The sequence below is a fragment of the Bos indicus x Bos taurus genome, chromosome 2 (assembly GCF_003369695.1).
Source record: "Bos indicus x Bos taurus breed Angus x Brahman F1 hybrid chromosome 2, Bos_hybrid_MaternalHap_v2.0, whole genome shotgun sequence".
Taxonomy (NCBI): domain Eukaryota; kingdom Metazoa; phylum Chordata; class Mammalia; order Artiodactyla; family Bovidae; genus Bos; species Bos indicus x Bos taurus.
In genome coordinates, this window is record NC_040077.1 from 22,599,863 (window position 1) to 22,619,872 (window position 20,010).

Genomic DNA, 20,010 nt, shown 5'->3' on the forward strand with positions numbered 1-20,010 from the left:
TACAAGGGGGAAAGCGTTCAGTGTTTGGAGAGGTACACTAACAAGGCTTAGGCAAGGAAGCAATCTGGTACTGCTGCTAAGTCGCTTCAGTCGTGTCCGACTCTGTGCGACCCCAGAGATGGCAGCCCACCAGGCTCCCCCGTCCCTGGGATTCTCCAGGCAAAAACACTGGAGTGGGTTGCCATTTCCTTCTCCAGTGCATGAAAGTGAAAAGTGAAAAGTGAAAGTGAAGTTGCTCAGTCGTGTCTGACTCTTAGTGACCCCATGGACTGCAGCCTACCAGGCTCCTCCATCCATGGGATTTTCCAGGCAAGAGTACTGGAGTGGGGTGCCATTGCCTTCTCCAAGGAAGCAATACTTTTTGGCTAAAGAGGAGGTGGAGACATTTGAGGCAGGCTGGAAGCACAGGTGGGATTTCATGTTTTCAAGGTTTCACCAGGTCACTGATGCCTCAAGGTGAAAATAAGTCATCGCAACTGGCAACTGAAAAAACAGTATTTTTCTGGCTTTAGTCCACATCTATGATAGTGGGTTTCTAAACCTTACCCAGTCTTCTTGCCCCGATATTTTTTTTGGGCCTTGCCAGTTCTGAACTATTTGAGAATCATATCCTCTTTTCAGCATCTGAGAAAGTTATGGAACCTATTTCCAGAGAAATAAACGTATATACCCAGATAGTTGCACACAGTTTTCAAGAGTTCGGGGACCCTTGCAGCCTTCTTGGACTCCCAGGAATCCATGGTCTCCAGTTTAAGGATTCCTGATGTAGAGAGTCCCTGAAGTGTGGAAGCCATCAGAGTTCAGAGCTACAGAGCAGGGTCTGACTGTTAGCACGCTGGGAGCAGCTCTCACGTACAAAAGCCACAGTGTGTTCTCTGGAGTCCTCCAGAGAACCAATCTTGGGGGCCAATCTTGACACCAAAGCAGTGCTCCTTGCTAATGTACACCTATATGTCTACACACACATGTGTGCACACACACAATCAGAATGGGGAATGCATTTGTGCAGGGTGCACATATGTTTTTTTAACATTTCTCTGGTGACTCTGATACCCCTGATGTGTCCCTCCACACCCACTGCCTTAGGATGTTATTATGTATGAGCCTCCTGCGTCCCTGGTGCTGAGAGACTCCTGCCTGGCAAACCCATCTGACATGCCCAGACGAATCTGAGCCCTGGCTGTGAGCCCAGCTTAGGCTCGAGCTGGGACATCCCTCCACTCACCTTGCATGCTGAGTTAATATTGAAGCCAGATGGCAAAGTAAGGTCACCAACAAGGAAACTCTAGAAAGCAGGCAGTTTGCAAGTGTTAAAATAATTCTCTATCACAACTTCCTTGAGCAGGAGCTGGGCTGGAGCCTTTTAGAATCAGGGATGTGACCTAGGATGTTGAGTTGTTCTGATCTGCAGCTCTGGAATTAGACTGGGCTTCTGGGAGTCATGAGTAGGTTGGGGTGAAAACCGCCTCCCTTTTCCTATTTTGAAGGCCATTGAACGTCAGTGTGGTATCTCCCTCAGGACCAAGTGTAGATTCCGGATGTGCAGAGTAAGCATGTGTTTCTTACTCTGGGAGAAGGCGATCCCCTCTCCTAGTTGCTGTCGCTTCAGTCGTGTCCGACTCTGTGCAACCCCAGAGACGGCAGCCCACCAGGCTCCCCCGTCCCTGGAATTCTCCAGGCAAGAACATTGGAGTGGGTTGCCATTTCCTTCTCCAATGCATGAAAGTGAAAAGTGAAAGTGAAAAGTGAAAGTGAAGTTGCTCAGTCGTGTCCGACTCTTAGCGACCCCATGGACTGCAGCCTACCAGGCTCCTCTGTCCATGGGATTCTCCAGGCAAGAGTACTGGAGTGGGTTGCCATTGCCTTCTCTGCTCCCAGTTGCTACTCCCACATTAATCAAAGCTGTATGGGCTCTCACCCCATCAGATCCCCTTCTCAACTGGAAATGGCAAATCAGGGAGAACTGTGTCCTGGGGGTATAGTGGTACTCTTTTATATTCGGAAGGGCAATCTGTATTTCTGAATATAAACACCTAGTTTATATACTCCAGTGCTGCTGGTGCCAAGTTGTGTCCAACTCTTTGTGACCCCATGGACTGCAGCCCACCAGGTTCCTCAGTCCATGTGATTCTCCCAGCAAGAATACTGGAGTGGGTTGCCATTTCCTTCTCCGTCATATACTCCAGTACTTCCCAAGAATTTCTAACAGTTACTCATAAACACCCACTGTATCTGGGTATCAGGTCAGGCACTTCAGAAAGGAACCGTTTATAGTGAGTTTTTGGTAGGGAGATGTTCTGAGAAACGTGTGAGGAGGAGGCCTTGACCAGGTTCCTTGATTCACAACACAAAAGCGACAACGTCTACTGTCTGTGAACCAAGGATTCTTCTTGCCTTGTGTTTTTCTTTTCTTTAAAAAATTTATTTATTTTAATTGGAGGATAGTTACTTAACAACATTGTGATGGTTTTTGCCGTACATCAATACGAATTGGCCATAGGTATACATGTGTCCCCTCCCTCCTGTACCCCACACCCACCTTCCTCCCCTGTTATTCTTTCCTATTATTTTTTCTTAGCTTAAATTTATGTAAAATTTGCTGTGTTAAATGTTTACATTTTTCTAAAAAAGGGAGGGGGAGAAGAAGTCTTTTGAATCTTTCTGGTTCTTTCTAATAACTTTCAGTCCTGACATCTGCCTTGAAATTGTCATGACTTTGGCAAGCAGAAGGGGAAACAGGAAGAGAACTCCTGGCCTCCCTGAACCTGACTTCAGAGCCCAAGCTCTCCTCTCTCTGTAGGAGCCAGGAGCCCCAGGGAAGGGCTTGAAGGCAGGGGTGCTCACAAACAGTGGGCTGGGAAGCCCTACTCCGCACAGCACGAAAGCTACTGAAACAGATAAATTTGAGGCTTGGGAGCTGAATTGTCTTAAGAGCTAGTCTTTTTTTTTTTTTTCCTTTTTTTCTGAGAGTTATTACTATCCTTGGAATTTATTTCCTTGGAGGTTGGTGGCAGCCTGAATTTGGCAGTTTTCAGGGCAGTGTGCTTTTGAATTTGCTTCCATTTCTTTCTTTCTTTTTTCTCTCCTAAAACTTGGGGTTCTGAGGACTCAGGGCATTGCCTTATTAGGAAGGAGAACGTGTCAACCTATGCTGAAATTGCTACACGACAGGATGCCTAGACTCACCTGGGGTGCCCTGAGCAGGGACAAGCAGGATTTAGGACTGAGCTCAATATAAAAACAAACCAAAACCAAACCAACCAAAACCATCTATCAAAGGCAGACAAATGAGAACATTTCACACCTCTGAATATCAAAATTAAAAGACAAATTAAAAACGGGGAAAAGTATGTTTGAAACATATATAAGAGAAATTTAAGGTCATTTGAAAGTGCCCCTTCAGGAATTCCCTGGTGGTCCAGTGGTTAGGACTCCCTGCTTTCACTGCAAGGAGCACAGGTTCTGTTCCTGGTCAGGGAACCAAGATTCTGCAAGCTGTGCATCAAGGTGTTTCTCCCTCCTCTGAAAAATGCACTTTCAAATCAAGAAGAAAACGGTGAATATCTTGATCAAAGGTATAATAGCATAATAATGCACAGAATAAGAAATACAAATGATACTAACTATATAAAAATGCTCACCCTGCCTAGTAGTCAAAGAAATGCAACTTAAACGAAAAGGCCATATTTTTGATTATCAGATTGGCAAGGATTAAAAATAAAAACTGGGTTGGTTGAGTATGTGGATAAATGGGTACTTTTATGAGTAGCAATGGCAACCCAGTCCAGTACTCTTGCCTGGAAAATCCCATGGATGGAGGAGCCTGGTGGGCTGCAGTCCATGGGGTCGCTAAGAGTCGGACATGACTGGGCGACTTCACTTTCACTTTTCACTTTCATGCATTGGAGGAGGAAATGGCAACCCACTCCAGTGTTCTTGCCTGGAGAATCCCAGGGACGGTGGGGCCTGGTGGGCTGCTGTCTATGGGGTCGCACAGGGTCGGACACGACTGAATCGACTTAGCAGCAGCAGCAGCAGTGAGCATATAAATTGGAGGACAATGTGACAGTGTATATCAGAAAACTTAAAATTGTGTATACCCTTTAGTACAGTAGATCCACTTAAAGGCATTTAACTTTAGGGAATTCCCTGATAGTCCTGTGATTAGGATTCTGCACTTCCAAGGACGTGAATTCTATCCCAGGTCACCGAACTAAAATTCCACAGGCCACACGGTACAGCCAAAAATGAAAAAGGAATTAATCTTTAGGAAATTATCAGAGATCTGTGGAACTAGTTAGCTACAAGGATGTTAAATAATATACCCATACTATGAAATATGCATGTATTAAAAATGATGTCATAGGTATTTAATTGTATAAAAGGATATTCATAATATATCAAATTTTAAGTTAACTAAAATTAGCATATAACTGTAATCCAGTTTTACAAAAGAAAATCTGATCAATAGAAAGAAAGACTTCAGTTCAGTTCAATCACTCAGTCGTGTCTGACTCTTGTGACCCCATGAATAGCAGCACGCCAGGCCTCCCTGTCTATCACCAACTTCCGGAGTTCACCCAAACTCATGTCCATCGAGTCGGTGATGCCATCCAGCCATCTCATCCTCTGTCGTCCCCTTCTCCTCCTGCCCTCAATCTTTCCCAGCATCAGGGTCTTTTCAAATGAGTCAGCTCTTCACATCAGGTGGCCAGAGTATTGGAGTTTCAGCTTCAACATCAGTCCTTCCAATGAACATCCAGGACTGATCTCCTTTAGGATGGACTGGTTGGATCTCCTTGCAGTCCAAGGGACTCTCAAGAGTCTTCTCCAACACCACAGTTCAAAAGCATCAATTCTTCGGCACTCAGCTTTCTTCACAGACCAACTCTCACATCCATACATGACCACAGGAAAAACCGTAGCCTTGACTAGACAAACCTTTGTTGGCAAAGTAATGTCTCTGCTTTTCAATATGCTATCTAGGTTGGTCATAACTTTCCTTCCAAGGAGTAAGCGTCTTTTAATTTCATGGCTGCAGTCACCATCTGCAGTGATTTTGGAGCTCCCCAAAAATAGTCAGCCACTGTTTCTACTGTTTCCCCATCTATTTCCCATGAAGTGATGGGACCAGATGCCATGATCTTCGTTTTCTGAATGTTGAGCTTTAAGCCAACTTTTTCACTCTCCACTTTCACTTTCATCATGAGGCTCTTCAGTTCTTTTTCACTTTCTGCCATAAGGGTGGTGTCATCTGCATATCTGAGGTTATTGATGTTTCTCCCGGCAATCTTGATTCCAGCTTGTGCTTCCTCCAGCCCAGTGTTTCTCATGGTGTACTCTGCATGTAAGTTAAATAAGCAGGATGACAATATACAGCCTTGATGTACTCCTTTTCCTATTTGGAACCAGTCTGTTGTTCCATGTCCAGTTCTAACTGTTGCTTCCTGACCTGCATACAGGTTTCTCAAGAGGCAGATCAAGTGGTCTGGTAGTCCCATCTCTTTCAGAATTTTCCACCGTTTATTGTGATCCATACAGTCAAAGGCTTTGGCAGAGTCAATAAAGCAGCAATAGATGTTTTTCTGGAACTCTCTTGCTTTTTCCATGATCCAGTGGATGTTGGCAATTTGATCTCTGGTTCCTCTGCCTTTTCTAAAACCAGCTTGAACATCTGGAAATTCATGGTTCATGTATTTTTGAAGCTTGACTTGCAGAATTTTGAGCATTACTTTGCTAGCATGTGAAATGAGTGCAATTGTGCAGTAGTTTGAGCACTCTTTGGCATTGCCTTTCTTTGGGATTGGAATGAAAACTGACCTTTTCCAGTCCTGTGGCCACTGCTGAGTTTTCCAAATTTGCTGGCATATTGAGTTCAGCACTTTCACAGTATCATGTTTTAGGATTTGAAATAGCTCAACTGGAATTCTATCACCTCCACTAGCTTTGTTCGTAGTGATGCTTTCTAAGGGCCACTTGACTTCACATTCCAGGATGTCTGGCTCTAGGTCAGTGATCACACCATCATGATCATCTGGGTCGTGAAGATCTTTTTTGTACAGTTCTTCTGTGTATTCTTGCCACCTCTTCTTAATATCTTCTGCTTCTGTTAGGTCCATACCATTTCTGTCCTTTATTGAGCCCATCTTTGCATGAAATGTTCCCTTGGTATCTCTAATTTTCTTGAAGAGATCTCTAGTCTTTCCCATTCTATTGTTTTCCTCTATTTCTTTGCATTGATCGCTGAGGAAGGCTTTCTTATCTCTTCTTGCTATTCTTTGGAACTCTGCATTCACATGGGTATATCCTTCCTTTTCTCCTTTGCTTTTCACTTCTCTTCTTTTCACAGCTATTTGTAAGGCCTCCTCAGACAGCCATTTTGCTGTTTTGGATTTCTTTTTCTTGGAGATGGTCTTGATTCCTGTCTCCTGTATAATGTCATGAACCTCCATCCATAGTTCATCAGGCACTCTGTCTATCAGATCTATTCCCACTAAAAGAATATAAAAGAAGGTTAACAGTTACAGCCAGTTGTTTTTCTAAGATAGTAGAATTGTAATTAATTTTTCTTTCTTGTCATCATTTCTGTTTTACAAGTTTTCTACAGAGAATATATTTTCTTTCCACAAATAGAAAAATAAACCTTCATGGCATTATTTATTTAGTCAAATGTTGATATATTTTTACCCCCTGAGTATGGTGCCAGTGGAAGAAGTCTTATGGCTTCAAAGGTAACTTGAGCAATGAGCTCTGTCATTTTCAAATTTTAAATAAGAATTTTTTGAATTTGAAGCAATTTGATTTTTCTCTTTGTGAAATTGTAATGTGAGAACTCTCTCTAGAACTAAAACAAGTGATTTAATCCCTTTTTAAAAATTAAAATGATGTTCTGAGGAAATTAAAGTCCACAATGACTAATGCAACCATGAAAATGAGCACTGACATTTGCAGAGTTTAAAAATAAAGTAGGGCCCCAAAGCCCATTATACCAGCCTACACATGAGAGAAACATCAGACAAACCCAAATTGAGGGCAACCTTCTATGGAATACAATTACTCCTCAAGAGAGTCAAGGTTGTGAGAAGCAAGGGAAGCCTGAAAAACCATCATGGGCCAGAGGACATGAAGACAGGACAGAAACACTGTGTGGTATCTTGAGCTATATCCTGGAACAGAAGAACGTTAGTGGACATACAGGTGGAATCCAAGTAAAGTCTGGAGTTTAGTTGGAAATAACTCACCAATGTTGGTTTCCTAGTTTTGACAGATATACCATGGTCATATAAGATGTTAACATTGTAGGGTGACAAACCACCCTGGTTTGTCTTGGAGAGGGACTTTTCATATATGAGATATACACTGCTTGTCTTTTTATTATCTTGCTGTTTATGTTTTCAGAGATATTTGTTTGTAGGGTATTCTGTGTGGTTATTTATTTGGCCTTTTTGTGCATTCACTTTTAGCATGCATTAAATAAGCTTTAAAAAGTTTGTACTTCTTTCCATTTCATTGCTTTATCCCTGGATTTTACGTACTTTCAAAATATTCATTTGTAAGCCTTTGTTCACATGCTCTCATCTCCTGCTCAAAAAAAGTTTCCAAGATTGCTTAAACCCCTCTATGCATGGGTCCCTATGCTATTCTTATAGAATCTTCCACTCTCAATATTCTACTAGATTTTTTTTTTCTACTAGATTTTTTAAAGTGAAGATTCTTACTTTTTTCCCTCTCATTTAAGAATCAAGGTAGGGACTTCCCTGGTGGTTCAGTGATTAAAGACTGTGCTCCCAGTGCAGGGGCCTGGGTTCCATCCCTGGTCAGGGAATTTGGTCCTGCCCTTGGCAATGAAGATCCATGTGCCACAAGTAAGACCCAGTGCAGCAAAACACACACACACACGCACACAATCAGCTTTTATTTTTTATTTTTTTGAAGTCCATTTTTTAATATTTTTATGACAAGAAATTCCAATAATTCAGAATCAGCATTTTTTTTTTTTAATCAAAGTATAACTGGCTTGGTGGTAAAAAGAATCCACCTGCCAATGTGGGAGACCTGGGTTCAGTCTCTGAGTCAGGAAGATCCCCTGGAGAAGGAAATGGCAGCCCACTCCAGTATACTTGCCTGGAAAATTCCGTGAACTGAGAACCCTTCAAAGGCTGAAGTTCATGGGGCTGCAAAGAGTCGGACACAACTGAGTGACTGAGCGCATAGGGAGACATCCTTCTAAAGCACAAGTCTATGAATTTTTGACTACTAGATTTTTTTAAACTTGTAATCAGATATTATCTTCTTAATTCTTCACAGATGTTTGAATTCATCAATAAAGATAAAGGTGACTTGAAATACTGATAGACTATGTCTATACCAGTTATAATAAATAAAATCTTCATTAAAGTTTTGTTCATTTCTTAAATACCCCTTTTCTCTTGAGTACAAGGTTTAGAATTATTAAGTTTAAATTTCATGGAGGACAAGACATAAGTAAATTCTGTAGGAAAAATGATTGCAAGTATCAGAAAGTTATGATTTAATTAAAAAAGTCAGCATGAATTCACATCTTATCTGCCACAGTTATGTGAAATAATCTCTGGGTCTGACGACAAATATCAGCTCAGGGAAGCCATGAACCGATTATTTGGGATCGTGCAAAGAATGCTATACAAACAACTAATCTAGAAGTTAAAGTATGGTATGGGGATGAACTACTTAAGTAGATTACACATTGACTTTGATATCAAAGTGTGGAATAGTTTGGGATGGATGGATTACAAAGCTCTAGGGATCAATATTAAGACCAATTTTATTCATTTTATTTGTCAGTTACTTAGAAGGAACATGCAGTAAGCTTGTTATACAAAACCAGAGGGAGGGACAGTCCATACAAAACAGGAATGAAATGACTTGAGTAGCCTAGGAACATAAGCAGATAAGTGGCTTATTCAGTTCAGGGTGGAGGAAATATGAAGTAGAAAGATTATCTCACAGTAATATGAAATCACAATGTTCAAGTAGAGCAAAAGAGTGAAAACTCATTAGGTGAGTAAATAAACATGCTATAAATAAAGTAATTCAAATGCTATGAGTAAGAAAGGAATATTGACTATTGAATTTAAATATTAATATTTTAAGTAAAAACACTTTCTTTAGTGTAGCAGACTAAGAAAATAACTCACGGAAATAGGTATAATTAGAGGAAAAATAATGATGCTTTGGGAATTCCCTGGCAGTCCAGTGGTTAGGACTCTGAGCTCTCACTTCCAAGGGCCTGGGTTCAATCCCTGGCCCAGGAACTAAGGTGCCACAAGATGTGAGGTGGGGCCAAAAAAAAATAATAATAATGACACTTGCTGTCAAGGATGATAGATCACTTGCATTCTGGGTAGTGCATCAGTACCAGAGATATATTAAATTAGGTTGTAGAGCCACTTAATTTACTTACTATGCTTTATAACTTACATATACATTGCACACATTTTATATATATCAAGTGGTATATAATAAAAATATTTAAAGATTTCCTTACACATTTTTGGTGATTTATTCAGCTGATCAATACTAGTTTTGTGACCTCTTTACAATCAGCAGGTCATATTATTAGCAGTTCCTCCATCAAAATAAGATGTCTGAAACTTTCACCTTAACAGAATCCAAATTTGTGGTGTATTGAAATCAGTGAGCCATTCAATAGATGTTTGTTGATTGTCTTTTCTTTGCACAACAAATATAATTGTGTCTTGTACTTAAATATGTCTCTTTTGATAAAGTGTAAAAATCTAACCTTTTCTAAGAGATTGGACACATGTATATGGATGGCTGAGTCGCTCTGCTGTTCACTGAAACTATCACATTGTTAATCAGCTTACTCCGATACAAATAAAAAGTTTTTAAAAATCTAGCATGTTCTCTCTCCTTCTTTTTTGGTTACACCTTTATTTATTTGTTTGTTTTTGCCTGTGCTGGGTTTGGTTGCTGCGTGAGCTTTTCTCTAGTTGCATAACTCTCTGGTTGTGATGTGTGGACTTGTCATTGCAGTGGCCTCTCCTGCTGCAGAGCACAGTGAAGTCACTCAGTTGTGTCCGACTCTTTTGCGACCCCCATGGACCACAGCCTACCAGGCTCCTTCGTCCATGGGATTTTCCAGGCAAGAGTACTGGAGTGGGTTGCCATTCCCTTCTCCAGAGCACCTTCCGAACCCAGGGATCGAACCCATATTTCCTGCATTGCAGACAGATGCTTTACCGTCTGGGCAGGCTCTAGAGCATATTGGCTCAGGAGTTGTGGTTCCTGGGCTCTAGAGCACAGGCTCAATAGTTGTGGAGCACTGGCTTAGTTGCTCCAAGGCATGTGGAATCTTCCCCCACCAGGGATCAAACTCATCTCCTGCATTAGCAGGCAGATTCTTTACCACTGAGCCACCAGGGAAGCCCTAGCATTTTCTTTTAATATCTGAGATTCAAATAAGTTGATGTCATACCTTAAGAAAAAAAAGTTCCAGTGGGACAAATGAAGAGCTGTTTTCTTTTCAAACCATACTCCTCTCCTTCCTTGAGAATCACTGTTTACAAGTCACAGAAAAAGGGTGAGATATCATGCTTGGGCACAAAATATGTAGGATTTAAACAGTGATGACAACATGTTTGTGAATTAAGTGTAATATTAAGGGCACACAGTTAAAAGTGAGGGAATTACTAATTGCTGGAAGCAGTGGCTTTATGGAAACAAGGTTAAGGCTTGAACTGAGGCTTAAAGGCTTTTTAGAATTTTCAAGAACACAGGGCAGAGGGCACGACAAGCTTGGTGATAAAGGTTCAGGCTTCCCTGATGGCTCAGATGGTAAAGAATCTGCCTGAAACGCAGGAGACCCAGGTTTGATCCCTGCGTCAGGAAGATCCCCTGGAGAGTGGAATGGCTAACCACTCCAGTATTCTTGCCTGGAGAATTCCATGAACAGAGAAGCCTGGTGGGCTACAGTCCATGGAGTCAACAAAGAGTTGGACATAACAGCGTGACTAATATAGGAAAGGAAACAGAAGGCTGGTATTCTCCATATTCTCTCTCTTGGTCTCTTCTGTCTCAGACTTGGCTTGCAGTGCTACAATGCATGAAATATCCCATGCAAACGACTCCATACAGTATTTTTGGGCTTCCCAGGTGGTGCTAGTGGTAAAGAACCTGCCTGCCAATGCAGAAGACATACGAGATGTGGGTTCAATCCCCGCATTGGGAAGATCTCCTAGAGGAGGGCATTGCAATCACTCCAGTTTCTGGCCTGGAGAATCCCATGGACAGAGAAGCCTGGTGGGCTACAGTTCATGGGGTCACACAGAATTGGACACGACTGAGCAACTTAACACACAGCACAGAGTGATTACATATACGGCAGTGAAGGGTTTTGAGAAGACCCTTGTATATGTTAGATAATGGGAATCACTAACATTTTTGAGGCAATCAATGTAAGGTTAATTTGAGGGCGGGAGCAGGAAAGTCTGGAATACTATTTGAGCTACAGAAGTCCAGACAGGGAAAAAAAGCACGCTCTGATTTCTTTCAGAAGGAGCCAACTAACACTCAGTGATTTCTGAATTTGGAAGATACTCCCCTATCAATGCAACTTTAGACTTTGTTATTTCTCTTCTGTTTTATCTGAATGTGTGTATGTTTATCTTTCTCCTCATAAATGGATAATCTGTGGCTTGGAAGTAGGGGCTATGCACTATCTTACGGAATTTGTTGCCGTTCAGTCGCTATGTTGTATCTGACTCTTCGCAACCCCATGGACTGCAGCACGCCAGGCCTCCCTCGTCATCTCCTGGAGTTTGACCAAGTTCATGTCCATTGAATCGGTTGGATTGATGCTATCCAATCATCTCATCCTCTGCCACCCTCTTCTCCTTTTGCCTTCAATCTTTCCCAGCATCAGGGTCTTTTCCAATGAGTCAGCTCCTTGCATCAGGTAGCCAAAGTATTGGAGCTTCAGCTTCAGCATCAGTCCTTCAGTAAATAGTCAGGATTGATTTCCCATAGGATTGGTTGGTTTGATCTCCTTGCTGTCCAAGGGACTCTCAAGAGTCTTCTCCAGCACCACAGTTCGAAAGCATCAATTCTTTGGCACTCAGCCTTCTTTATGGAATAGAGCTCAATAAATTGTGTGGTTTCAGTGGGTAGCTGAAGGAGATTCTGCAAGAAAATTTGTTAGCACCTTGGAACTGGCTGCCAGTGAAAAAGAAAAGAGAGAAATGTGTCCAAGGCAATTTCATGTATGAGCATCTGAGAAAAGGATGAGGAAATTTCTGTCAGAGACAGGAACGTCACAGGGAGAAGGGATCTGGTTCTGTAGAAAGTTATGGGTTTAGCTTTGAACGTTCTGAGTTTGAGGTTAAAGGGAGACGTTCCAGAGGAAGTGACAGTGCTTGATGTAATGGAACTGGAACTCAGGGGACAGGAGACGATACAGAGCTTGGGATTGAATTTAGATATGGCTGAAGTTGCAGGAATGGTGGTGCTTCCTGGGGATGAGTTTGTAAAGAAAAGCTCAGGGAATCCAAACCCAAGTCTGGAGTAACGTTCATCCCTTAGGGGCTGGAAGGAGGAAAAGAAACCCTAACCGTACATTGACCAGTACAGTACTTAGTAGTCACATGTGGCCATCTAAACTTAAATCATGTGTGCTCCTGCTCACTTGTGTCTGACGCTTTGGAGCCTCATGGACTGCAGACCTCCAGACTCCTCTGTTCATGGAATTTTCCAGGGAAGAATACTGGAGTGGATTGCCATTTCTTACTCCAGGGGATCTTCCTAATCCAGGGATCGAACCCTCACCTCTTTTGTCTCTTGCATTGGCAGGTGGGTGCTTTACTACTAACGCCACCTGAGAAGCCCATAAATTTAAATTAATTAAAAACAATAAAAAACTCATTTCTTGGGTCACCATGGCCACATTTCAAGTGCTCGCTAGTCACGTGTGATTAGTGGTTACTGTAATGGATGGTGTCAACAAAATACTATCTTAAAGATTCCAATGACTTCCTTATTGCCAAATCCATGGATTGCCCCTACCCTGATTCTCATTCTTTTTCAGCATTTGACACTGTTAACATTTCCTCCTTAAATTTTCTCCTCCCTTGAAAAGTCACCTGCCCTTTGACTTTCTCTCAAATGAGTATTTCTCTATATCTTTGTAATGCTGTCCAATAAAATAATCTATGATGCTCAGCCCCATCCAGGAGCCCCACTCAAAGTCCACTCATTAGAACAAAAGATACTCCTATCATCCAGGAAATTCCAAGGGATTTAGGAGCTCTGTGTCAAGATACAGGGTAAAAGACCAAATATTTGAACAAAAGATGCTCCTAGTGCCTTATCACTCAGGGAATCACAAGATGTTAGGAGCGCTGTGCCAGGAAGGAGGGGTGGATGGGGGAACAGAGAGCAATATGTCTATTTTCTGTTATTTTATAGGCTCCCAACTCCTTGACCTGCATTTGCGTCTCTTTTTGGCTATGAGTTCAAGTCCGTAATAGGCTGTTGGATATCTCATGGATATCCTGCTAGCACCTCCAACTCAACACATCTAAAATCAAACTCATGATTGTTCATCCCATACTCATTCAGTTTTTCATGTTCTTTATTCCAGCTCATCTTTCCAGTAACTAAAGCTGGAAAACTTAGTCATATGTGAATCATTCTCTCCCTCCCCTCTACCCCTTCAGTCAATCAGCTGCCTGGCCATGCTGATTTACTACCTCTGCCATACACTCGTGTATTAATTTATTATTTTTTGTTTAAAATAATGATTATGAAATATTTAGGTAAACAGGATGGTAATAAATAACACTATCATAAAATAGTATACTCAGCTTAGCTTAAGTAAAACTTGCAAATGCAAACAAAGCCCTTGGCAAATCCATTCAGATCCCATCCTCCTCTCCATGCCAAGGGGGATCACTATTTAAAACTTAGTATTTATCATTCCCATGCAAGATTTATAGTTCTTCTCCACATGTATCCACATATGGCATAGATATATAAGTTGTGTTTTTAAACTTAGTTGTGGTATTCTGTTTATCCTATTATAACTTTTTTCACTTATTATTATTTTTGAGATTTATCTTTGATGAATCATCTCTTTTTATTAAATTTGTTATTTAATGAATATACCATAATTTATTGACCACTATGAATTATAATGTATATATATGCATACATATACACACACACATTTGTATATATAATAAATATGTGTGTGTGTGTGTGTGTGTGTGTGTGTGTGAATAGTTGCTTTCATTTTCTTACTTGACCTCTAGAGTTGAAATGGAGTAATGACATGGTGCAGCATTTCAGGCATTTTTGGTTAATTGGAAAAATTCTATTCCTTGTGGCAGGTATTATAAAATAAAAACTTTTCAATATTTTCTAAAATTCTATCCAACTTGCTCTCTGCCATTTCATTCTTTATTTTTTCCCCTTTCTTTTTTCTCCTCTAACTAGGCCTTAGGTATGGTTGCCTATTTTGAGAATAGTTAGTAGGTATGTCTGGTTTATAGGATTAAAGGATAGAAAAAGGGAATTCCTTGGCAGTCTAGTGGTTAGGACTCAGTGCTTTCACTGTCATGGCCCAGAAGATTCCACAAGCCATGAGGTGTGGGGGAAAAAAAAAACCCATTATAAGATAGAGATTTAATCATGAAATAAAGTATGTTACACTTCATGTTGAAAGTGACTGTTCATCATTGAGGGACAACTCACCTTAATGGCATCAGGTTTATTTAGTTTTAAGTAAGGTATTATTAATTTAAGTAAATATTTAATATTTAAGTAAAGCTAACCCATAAGTTTCCTAAGTACAACCAAGAGAATTTCTAGCATTTTATATTACTCTAAGAAAGATAACTGACAAGTACTTCCCTGTACTTTATATTCTTCTAACACAGATTATTAAAAATGTTGAAATACATAATCCATCTTTTCTTAGAAAACTGCAACAACTTAGAAATATGTCAGTGGACTAAGCTTCCTGGACTGACATGAAGACAACTTTAGAATTATTGCAAATAATTTAGAAAATTTAGAATACCCAGGGATGTCAATAGCCTGGATAAACAGAATGGGATTTCATGAATTATAAAAATATCTGTCCTTTTGCACCACACTGATATCATTGGTATGGAGCTTGAATGAAAATGAGGGTCTAACTCAGTTGGAAAATGTGATCTTGAAAGAGGTGAGCTATCATTAGGTCAAAGAAATTTTACCATATAGTATTTATTGGTTAATTGTAATTTTTTACTTCATCATTCATTTTTCCACAAGATAATAGTCTTGACAGTTTTTTGGTTTAGTATTAATTAAACATCCACAGCATGTTCAGTATTGGTTAGAGCATTAAAAATATATGACCCCTGATGGGAATACCAGACCACCTGATCTGCCTCTTGAGAAATTTGTATGCAGGTCAGGAAGCAACAGTTAGAACTGGGCATGGAACAACAGACTGGTTCCAAATAGGAAAAGGAGTTCGTCAAGGCTGTATGTATATTGTCACCCTATTTATTTAACTTATATGCAGAGTACATCAATGATGCTAAAGCTGAAACTCCAGTACTTTGGCCACCTCATGCAAAGAGTTGACTCATTGGAAAAGACTCTGATGCTGGGAGGGATTGGGGGCAGGAGGAGAAGGGGACAACAGAGGATGAGATGGCTGAATGGCATCGCTGACTCGATGGACGTGCGTCTCAGTGAACTCCGGGAGTTGGTGATGGACAGGGAGGCCTGGCGTGCTGCGATTCATGGGGTCGCAAAGAGTTGGACACGACTGAGCGACTGATCTGATCTGATCTGAGAGTACATCATGAGAAACGCTGGACTGGAAGAAACACAAGCTGGAATCAAGATTGCCGGGAGAAATATCAATAACCTCAGATATGCACATGACACCACCCTTATGGCAGAAAGTGAAGAGGAACTAAAAAGCCTCTTAATGAAAGTGAAAGTGGAGAGTGAAAAAGTTGGCTTAAAGCTCAACATTCAGAAAATGAAGATCATGGCATCCAGTCCCACCACTTCATGGGAAATAGATGGGGAAACAGTGGAAACAGTGTCAGACTTTATTTTTCTGGGCTCCAAAATCACTGCAGATGGTGACTGCAGCCATGAAATTAAAAGACGCTTACTCCTTGGAAGGAAAGTTATGACCAATCTAGATAGCATATTCAAAAGCAGAGACATTACTTTGCCAACAAAGGTCCGTCTAGTCAGGGCTATGGTTTTTCCTGTGGTCATGTATGGATGTGAGAGTTGGACTGTGAAGAAGGCTGAGCGCCGAAGAATTGATGCTTTTGAACTGTGGTATTGGAGAAGACTCTTGAGAGTCCCTTGGACTGCAAGGAGATCCAGCCAGTCCATTCTGAAGGAGATCAGCCCTGGGATTTCTTTGGAAGGAATGATGCTGAAGCTGAAACTCCAGTACTTTGGCCACCTCATGCGAAGAGTTGACTCATTGGAAAAGACTCTGATGCTGGGAGGGATTGGGGGCAGGAGGAGAAGGGGACGACAGAGGATGAGATGGCTAGATGGCATCACTGACTCGATGGACGTGAGTCTGAGTGAACTCCAGGAGTTGGTGATGGACAGGGAGGCCTGGCGCGCTTAGATTCATGGGGTCGCAAAGAGTCGGACACGACTGAGCGACTGATCTGATCTGGTCTGAACACAAGTAGTTCACATTCTAAGATTTGGTTTAAAAATGATCTCCATTATAAATATGTATTGTTTTTATCTACTTTATTGTTTTCTTTATTTTTTCTCATCTCTTTATTTTTTATATAATGGGCAAGTCTCTTAAGCTTATCATTTAAGACTTGATATGTTGATTTGTGAGACTGACACGTGGATTTAAAGCATGACTCCGCTATTTATTTAAAAATGACAGAGGCTCAAAACCTTGCTAGCCTCTGTTTCCTCATCTATAAAATGATGCCCCATGATACTTATGATACTCATGATTCTTAGGGTTGTGATGGTTAAAGATGCAAAGGAGTTGGCATATAGCAAAAGCTCAAAAGTGTTAGTTCCAAGGGATATGGCTTTTGAGGTGTATTTTTGAGAAAGCAGGGATGTGAAATATGAAAGAGGTTAAGTACACCTAGTCAACCTCAACTAGAATACTCCTGAAATATGTTAGTGATTACCTAAGGTGAACAAGTTGAAGATTCTTGAAATCCAGTGTGCACAGGTTAAAGAGATTCAGAGGTAGGTAAAAGGTGGATCACCAGTCACATCCACAGCTGGGTATTCTTTTTCCCTTCATTCTTTCTGGAGTTATTTCTCCACTGATCTCCAGTAGCAAATTGGGCATCTACTGACCTGGGGAGTTTCTCTTTCAGTATCCTATCATTTTGCCTTTTCATACTGTTCATGGGGTTCTCAAGGCAAGAATACTGAAGTGGATTGCCATTCCCTTCTCCAGTGGACCACATTCTGACTGGTGATAGAAGCAAGGTCCTTTGCTGTAAAGAGTAATATTGCATAGGAACCTGGAATGTCAGGTCCATGAATCAAGGCAAACTGGAAGTGGTCAAACGGGAGATGGCAAAAGTGAACGTCGACATTCTAGGAATCAGTGAACTGAAATGGACTGGAATGGGTGACTTTAACTCAGATTACCATTATGTCTACTACTGCGGGCAGGAATCCCTCAGAAGAAATGGAGTAGCCATCATGGTCAACAAAAGAGTCCGAAATGCAGTACTTGGATGCAATCTCAATAACGACAGAATGATCTCTGTTCGTTTCCAAGGCAAACCATTCAATATCACAGTAATCCAAGTCTATGCCCTGACCAGTAATGCTGAAGAAGCTGAAGTTGAACGGTTCTATGAAGACCTACGAGACCTTTTAGAACTAACACCCCAAAAAGATGTCCTTTTCATTATAGGGGACTGGAATGCAAAAGTAGGAAGTCAAGAAACACCTGGAGTAACAGGCAAATTTGGCCTTGGAATACAGAATGAAACAGGGCAAAGACTAGTTTTGCCAAGAAAATGCACTGGTCATAACAAACACCCTCTTCCAACAACACAAGAGAAGACTCTATACATGGACATCACCAGATGGTCAACACCGAAATCAGATTGATTATATTCTTTGCAGCCAAAGATGGAGAAGCTCTATACAGTCAGCAAAAACAAGACCAGGAGCTGACTGAGGCTCAGATCATGAACTCCTTATTGCCAAATTCAGACCTAATTGAAGAAAGTAGGGAAAACCACAGGACCATTCAGGTATGACCTAAATCAAATCCCTTATGATTATATAGTGGAAGTGAGAAATAGATTTAAGGGCCTAGATCTGATAGACAGAGTGCCTGATGAACTATGGAATGAGGTTCGTGACATTGTACAGGAGACATGAATCAAGACCATCCCCATGGAAAAGAAATGCAAAAAAGCAAAATGGCTATCTGGGAAGGCCTTACAAATAGCTGTGAAAAGAAGAGAAGTGAAAAGCAAAGGAGAAAAGGAAAGATATACCCATGTGAATGCAGAGTTCCAAAGAATAGCAAGAAGAGATAAGAAAGCCTTCTTCAGCGATCAATGAAAAGAAATAGAGGAAAACAACAGAATGGGAAAGAGTAGAGATCTCTTCAAGAAAATTAGAGATACCAAGGGAACATTTCATGCAAAGATGGGCTCGATAAAGGACAGAAATGGTATGGACCTAACAGAAGCAGAAGATATTAAGAAGAGGTGGCAAGAATACACAGAAGAACTGTACAAAAAAGATCTTCACGACCCAGATAATCACGATGGTGTGATCACTGACCTAGAGCCAGACATCCTGGAATGTGAAGTCAAGTGGGCCTTAGAAAGCATCCCTACGAACAAAGCTAGTGGAGGTGATAGAATTCCAGTTGAGCTATTCCAAATCCTGAAAGATGATGCTGTGAAAGTGCTACACTCAATATGCCAGCAAATTTGGAAAACTCAGCAGTGGCCACAGGACTGGAAAAGGTCAGTTTTCATTCCAATCCCAAAGAAGCGCAATGCCAAAGAGTGCTCAAACTACTGCACAATTGCACTCATCTCACACGCTAGTAAAGTAATGCTCAAAATTCTCCAAGCCAGGCTTCAGCAATGGAGAATGAACTTGAACTTCCTGATGTTCAAGCTGGTTTTAGAAAAGGCAGAGGAACCAGAGATCAAATTGCCAACATCTGCTGGATCATGGAAAAAGCAAGAGAGTTCCAGAAAAACATCTATTTCTGCTTTATTGACTATGCCAAAGCCTTTGACTGTGTGGATCACAATAAACGGTGGAAAATTCTGAAAGAGATGGGAATTCCAGACCACCTGATCTGCCTCTTGAGAAATTTGTATGCAGGTCAGGAAGCAACAGTTAGAACTGGACATGAAACAACAGACTTATTCCAAATAGGAAAAGGAGTTTGTCAAGGCTGTATACTGTCACCCTATTTATTTAACTTATACGCAGAGTACATCATGAGAAATGCTGGACTGGAAGAAACACAAGCCGGAATCAAGATTGCCAAGAAAAATATCAATAACCTCAGATATGCAGATGACACCACGCTTATGGCAGAAAGTGAAGAGGAACTAAAAAGCCTCTTGATGAAAGTGAAAGAGGAGAGTGAAAAAATTGACTTAAAGCTCAACATTCAGAAAACTAAGATCATGGCATCCAGTCCCATCACTTCATGGGAAATAGATGGGGAAACAGTGGAAACAGTGTCAGACTTTATTTTTCTGGGCTCCAAAATCACTGCAGATGGTGACTGCAGCCATGAAATTAAAAGATGCTTACTTCTTGGAAGGAAAGTTATGACCAACCTAGATAGCATATTGAAAAGCAGAGACATTACTTTGCCAACAAAGGTCCGTCTAGTCAAGGCTATGGTTTTTCCTGTGGTCATGTATGGATGTGAGAGTTGGACTGTGAAGAAGGCTGAGCGCCGAAGAATTGATGCTTTTGAACTGTGGTATTGGAGAA